This window comes from Anoplopoma fimbria, chromosome 12 (genome assembly GCF_027596085.1).
Source record: "Anoplopoma fimbria isolate UVic2021 breed Golden Eagle Sablefish chromosome 12, Afim_UVic_2022, whole genome shotgun sequence".
Taxonomy (NCBI): Eukaryota; Metazoa; Chordata; class Actinopteri; order Perciformes; family Anoplopomatidae; genus Anoplopoma; species Anoplopoma fimbria.
In genome coordinates this window covers 6,236,455-6,243,511 of record NC_072460.1, presented here as the reverse complement: position 1 = coordinate 6,243,511, position 7,057 = coordinate 6,236,455, and positions in this window count along the sequence as shown.

The following is a 7,057-nucleotide window of genomic DNA, read 5'->3' as shown; positions in this document are numbered from 1 at the left end:
AGGTTTAGCCAGCGTAGCTGTCAGTCGGCTTTAACAGCTGGAGAGACTTTTGATTTTATGTCTGCACACATGATCACTGTACCAATATTATTAATGAAACAAAGTAATCATCACTGTACTAATATTAATAATGAATCAAAGTTATCATCACTGTAGTAATATTAATAATGAAACAAAGTAATCAGGATCGAGGAGCGAGGATCGAGGAGCGAGGATCGAGGAAACGACAAATAAGAGACTTGGCATGTACCCATGGTATCTTGTTGTTACAAGACACAAGGGTAACCAAAATCAACAGGAGCAATGCTTTAGGTACCATGTATATTTAGCCTGCACCACATGTCAAAGCGTGAAATTCTTTTCAAAGTAAACTTTGGTGTCCTCAGAAAACTTTCAGTTTGCTCTTAATACATGCCTGGTGTCTTTTGCACTCATTACATACATTGTGTCTTTCCAAAATAAACTTGCATGTTCACAGGAAACTTACAGTTTGCTATCATTACATACATAGTGTGTTTTCAAAAGCAACTTGTTTTCATAGTTAACCAACAGTTTGCACATAAATGCATGGTTTCTTTTCAAAATAAACTTTAGTGTTCTCAGAAAACTTACAGTTTGCTTTTAATACATGCATGGTGTCTTTTGCACTCTTAAAATGCATAGTGTCTTTTCAAATTAAGGTTTTATATTTGTAGGTTTATTGGATAGGTTTATGCAGATAGGTTAAAATAAGTACCTTTGTTATGTAAAATAAATACCCTTTTTAAGTCACTAATGTACAGTTAAGTACGCTTTTTACGTAACAATAAAATGTTAAAATAAGTCAACGCACGGAATTGGTTTTCACATGGGACATGAGCAGTGGTCTCCTGAGAGAAAGTCTGTATTGTTTGACCTGCCAATCCACCTTAACCTCCTCCACTAAGTGGATTTTTTTATACCATGTCAGTTGCTAAGACCGTCTAAAAATAATGCAGATGGGTGTCGGGGTTAGGGTTGGACAGGAGAAAAGGTTGGTCCAAAGAATACTTTGGTACTGGGCACACTGAATAATTGTCAGGATGTTACCTCTTGGAAATGAGGTGCAGCAACACCACAGCATGGGAATGATGAGCACCAATAACACAATCTAAATAAAGAAAACAAGTCAGAGAATGTCTAAGATTGTTCATTTAATGCATCTCTGATTGTTGGCGTTGGATGGTAAGGGGATAAATTGGAGAGGGACTCATTCTCTGTGTACCTGCTCGCTCTCAGAGCATGAGGCAACTTGCCACAGTTCAGCTGTTATATAAATAACTTATCTCATCATTGGCACCTGCACAGTCAAATGGCCCATGGGCTGTGCCTCACCCATGACAGTGGATCCACTTTCACTGTGATGGTCCACACAGTGCGATACCTGGCACAGATCATTTCAGTGGTGTTTCAGTATGAGTAGGTAGCAATTGTTCTCTGTAATGCTTCGTTGACTTTTACCAGTGTGTTACAATGATTTATTGCTATAATTAAAAGCTGTCACTTTGTCACTCCCTGAAATAGCTGAAGGCAATTTATGGGACATTCTCAGAAGGTGCAGTATGTATATAGTCCAGTTTGGATGAATGTGGTTGGATTCGGCTGGCAACAAATTTGTTTCAATAAAGCACACTCATTTGTGTCATTGAGGTGATTTCTTTGAAATTTAGGTTTAGAAATTGTTTGATTGTAGAAGTACAAATGAAGTTTTAATGGGGTTATGTGTGTAACTTAAAATATAAAGATCACCCTGGCTTTATTGTGACACATTAAGTGAAGGTTACTGAGGATGCACCCAGAGGCATCCCTGCTACTGCACAGTCAACAAACATTATGTAAGAGGCTGCAAGCCAAATTGTGGAACTTGAACAGAAAAATTACAAATAACCTTATATTTGTTTTCCTTGTTTACATCAATTATTATCTCCACCAGGAGAGAATCATGCAATTGGTCGCGTGCTTTCGTCTGCACCTATGTGTCTTTCCAAGGCATATTTTGCATTCTGCTGCAGCAGGCTGCATTGTATTTTGGGTGCCCCAAAATAGGGCCTCAGTAAGTAGCAATTTTCAGTGCCCTCTGTAATGCTTTGGGTGACTTTTATCAGTGTGTCACAATGGTTTATTACTTAGATTTAAAGCAATAAACCTCAAAAGGTCCTATTGTGGGTGCCCAGCTTCATAACTGGGCACCGCTAGTGATAATAGCTGAGTGCATCGCTAGTGATAACACAGCTGAGTGCATCGCCGACACCCATCTGCTAACCTGGGCCCACAGCAAGGGGATAACAGTTTGCCTTGTGTTTGGCTAAAAGTTGATGGAATTGCCATCACAAACTGCTGAATACCTCTCGGCAGATTCTATGTGGCTCACTTTTATTGTTTTGGACGATGTGTTGGGCTAACTGCTAACGACTTATGTGACTACCAGTACACACACTGCTGTACCTCGCCTCAACTAAGCTGCTGCTGAGCGGGCAGAGAGCTTGGTGGGTTTAATTCGTTTTTTGGCAATGAAATATCTTATACGACAACTTTAAGCAGATTGCCTGCATACATCACAGCTTGTATTAAAATGTTTAAGTAAGTTACGTACATCACGTTAGTTAACTAACCAAAAAATAAGTCAACTTTGAAATCTGGTTTCACAGAGTCCTGTGTTTGTTTGCCCGGCCATTGACTTCCTCTGTGGACTTTGTTGCTCTTTACACTTTGCCACCTGACTTCCTCCTTGACGCCAGCCATAATTACTACGCCCACGAGAGGTCTCCGCCTAACATAAACACAAGTATGGGCTGTAAAAAGCTGCTTGCACAGATGTCCTATACGGTCGTTTTTTTCAACACAGTCTCACTCCCAACATGACAAATACCAACGCTTGGTGAGTGTACCTAAGCTTCAAACTATGACCCTCTACGTACCCCTCTATCGTTTGTTTTGGATGTGTCGGGTTTGACGTGTCAATATACACACATTACATGTCTTTTCAAAACAAACTTCCAACCTAACTGTAAGTTAGATTCAGGCACAAAAAACACTAAGTAAGGTGTAGGAAAAGATTGTGCTTGACGTTAACTTGACTTACGACTCACATAACTAATGAGTTAGGTGACTAAGTCAGATAAGTAAAGTAAAACAAGTCAATGTTAAGTTTCATTTTACACGGGACATGAACAGTGACCACTTGGGTTAAAGTGTTTGTTTAATTTTTTACTTTGTGAAAATGTCCTGCTCATTGTGTGTCTTGGGGACAAGTTAAGAAAAAAAGAATATTTGGAATATCAGTTTCATGCTGTGTACATAAAGTGCCCTGTTGGTGGCTGGTTTCTTGATGGTTGCATAAGAGACAACTACACAAACCTTCAACACAAGGCTTCTTTTATCCAGCGACCTGGCTCGCTGTTAGACAAATCATATCGACACATTGTTTATGCATCTCTTTTAACTTTGTAGATGTTGGCAAACGGTTGAGTTCAGTTCAGTGAGATGAAATAACGTACATGCTCTAACTGCTGGGAGTGTTTTGTTTTTTTGCCAAGTTGCCATGTACGCTAAGCACCATTCCAAATATGCCCCACCCTGGCCAACACCTCCCTTGAACTCACCCTGCAGTCTGCACCCAAGATACTTTATACTAATTATTTCATCTTTTTTTCCCATGGTTGATCACCTCAGTGGGTATTGTCCTGGTGAACAAGCTTTCCCACTTATATCTTGATCATGGACCTTAATCGTTATAAATGACTATAAAGTGTGACTCAGCATTATTAATCATCAATACTTGCATAATGCTTCCAATAAGAATGTTCCCCCAACTTTTGGTACATTTCACTGTGTATTGATAACTGACATTGTAACTATTGCATTGCACAATCAAATTTTATTACTGAAAGACCAAATCTGTGCAAGGGGTAATTAGATGTGCAATGCAACTTGACAAACCTAATCCCATCCCATCCCACCATTTCACTCTTGTGAATTAGTTGACATTTCAGCCCATCCTCTTTTACTTTGACCTTTACTGTACCTAATTGTACACCGTGGGTGACTTATAAGACAGCTCTTTCAGAACAAAATGCCAAACCACGGATCAACGCTTGTCTGAAAGGGCACATTTGATTCATAACTCTCTCCCTTTCTTCACAACCTCCCGACACATTCCAAAAAGGCCAGGAAGTTTAACTACGCTTAGCGAGCAGATTATCTGCATGCCATCGGAGTCACTTTCACTGAATATTTCAAACGTATACATTTGAGTAAATGTATCGTCAATGAAAACTGTTGATATTTCAGTTATTTTTAGTCTGATTATATTTAACATTTCAATCAGTCAATCTAAATTATTAACTCATTTCTTGTATTTGGTAACTTTAATTTCAGGTCAGACGTTACATGTGGAAAGGGTGAAAAGTTATAGATATCTCCATGATTCTTCTCAAGCTGATAACTTACACTTAGAGAATTATTTTTGGTATTATAAGTTTTCTGGAATGTTATGTGTAAATATGCAAATGAGGCATTATCTTATTAAATATCTGCTAATTTGAATAATTTCCAGAGCAGAAATTTGAACATTGGGTAAAGCCAGGTTCTCTTTGTGTCACTCAATAAATCATAAAATACTGTCAACAGCCATAATAGAATTTTTTTTTGCCATATTATAGGTATAAAATGTTGTATATCAGGCTACGAATGACATATGAACAAACCACTCTATAAAAACCTTCAGAATATAGATAGGAATGAAAATTGAAAGTTTGGTGCATGTAAGTGGTTCATCTCTAGCTCAGTCTGAGAAAATAACGACCTTTAATGATATGTATTGTAAAATGACTTTGAAGATACTACAGGTGAATGGGGTAAATTAACCAACAGATATCACCATGAAACTTCCCCAGCTGGTTACTTACATGAATATAATTTGTGCATTAGTTTCTGAAACTAATATGCATCAACATAGTTCTGGTTTACATAATTAATACTGCTCCAGATCACTCAATCTCTGTTATGCTGTGTAAATTTGCAGATTATGCTACTATGGTGGGCTTAACCACCAGGGTTGATGAATTGAACTACGGTAGGGATGGTTGGTACTGGTTGTTGATCTTATAAAAGATACTGAGCCTCCTTCCAATCCCTCTTCATGGGAACCAAACACCACTAATACCTCAACTAACAGTCAACAAAACTCATCAGCCACACATTGTTTTGGCAGTTGACACACTTTGGAGTTAGTCATAAGGCCCTGATTTTCTTTCACAGAGCTGTGAGTTAAAGGGTCTGAATGAAATGTTCTTTCTGAAGTCGACTACCATCAACCAGGAGGTACAGGTGTGTGAATCGCAGAGCTAATAACTTCAGAGGCTGCAACTTTCCTGATACTGTCAAGCACTTAACACTAGACTTGCTCTTTCAAAGTCAGTGTCACTGGTCCTTGAATGTACTTTTGTCCATCCCAGACATTTTTGCATTCAGTCAAAGCAAGTTACATATTGAGCAACTGTTATTGAAAGTCTCGTGGTGTATTGCTTAATGCTCTAAAAGAAAGTCTGTTAATAGAGGTTGTTGTCTATTTACAGCAGTTATATTGTTATTTTATGTTGGTACGTTCTTTTTTCCTATCTATTCTTTTTTTAATCCTTAACCAGGTAGCTTCGTGGCCTACCTACCAATCATTTCATAACATTAACCAACATGCCATTGTGCTTTTCTGCAAGCAGGATACAAGGCTTATAAGAATCAAACTCATGGAACATTATTTGGGATCGGAAACATCGTCATTTTAAGGATTCTGAAAGGAACATGGAGGGGGGGGAAAGAAAATTAAAAGTTAAAAGATGAATAAAAAGTGCACCTTAAATGCTGGGTGAAGCTGATTATAGATCAACAGCTGTTGTGAATATTTAATATTCTCCCAGCTATTCACATCAGTGGTCTCATAGCACTGAAACAGCTGAGCCAAGTTGAACGAGATAACGACACCTTGGCAGAACGGAAAGCTTCAACTCGTGTCTTAATGGTTCAGAGCGTCAAGACATACACACACATCACCACAAATCTGCACACAAAGACAGATGGATGAGGTATTATGATAAGATAAACTTAAAGAAATTTTGTGAAAATGTTTATATGATTATATTGGACCAATGCCAATTTTAGACCAATTTTTGGACCAATGCCAACAGCAATAACTCTTAAGTATCTCGGCTTGTACATGTTCATATAGTCAAGTAATTCATGTTACACAGCAGAATTGGCACCGCAATGTGTTTTAGAAAAAGATTCTACTTTTGATAACAAAAGGAAGTTGTAAAAGACATCTCCTACATACAAAAGCTGAATATCAAGTTGAAGCGACCAGTCTGGTGTGTGTGGAGGTCTATAAATTGTTGTTTTCAGGTGATTTAAAATGAAGGTGAGCACAGATTTAGGCCCACTGACTTTCCTGCTTTGACCACAGTATTTCCGTTGCTGCAACACCTTTACAGCAAGTATTTAGTTGCACTGATTTAATGTCTCTGCATGAGGTCAACCTGAAAATAACCCCTCCCAGGGTGTGTGCACTCTGGGAGGGGTTATTGTGGTTGTTTCTATGGTGCCTGACTAAGTACAGTACAGGACTTAATTACAGTCTCTTTTTTAATTTCTTTTCTAACCTTACATAATGGGTTGACGTCGCCATAATGTGGACTGCTGTCTGCGTTCAAAAAAGTAACCTTCCGCCATTGGAGTGAAATCAAATCAGTTGGAAGTTAATTGTTAGATATTTGACATTTGACTTTCGTCTCCACACAACCTGTTTGAGCTGCTGCCCTTGACAACACGTTCATGGTGGTTTGGAATCATTCACTCTTTTTTCTGATTTATGCCTCCACGCCCTTTTCCCACACCCATGCACACACCCATGCAAACATGCACAGACACTACACTCTCTGACTATTCTGCATGATCTGTTCCCCCTTTGATTTGAAAACTATCTATGTTAAAGATGGATTTGTGCGTTCCACTAGTCACCGCTTTTGCCGTGCGCTGCAAGAGCCTC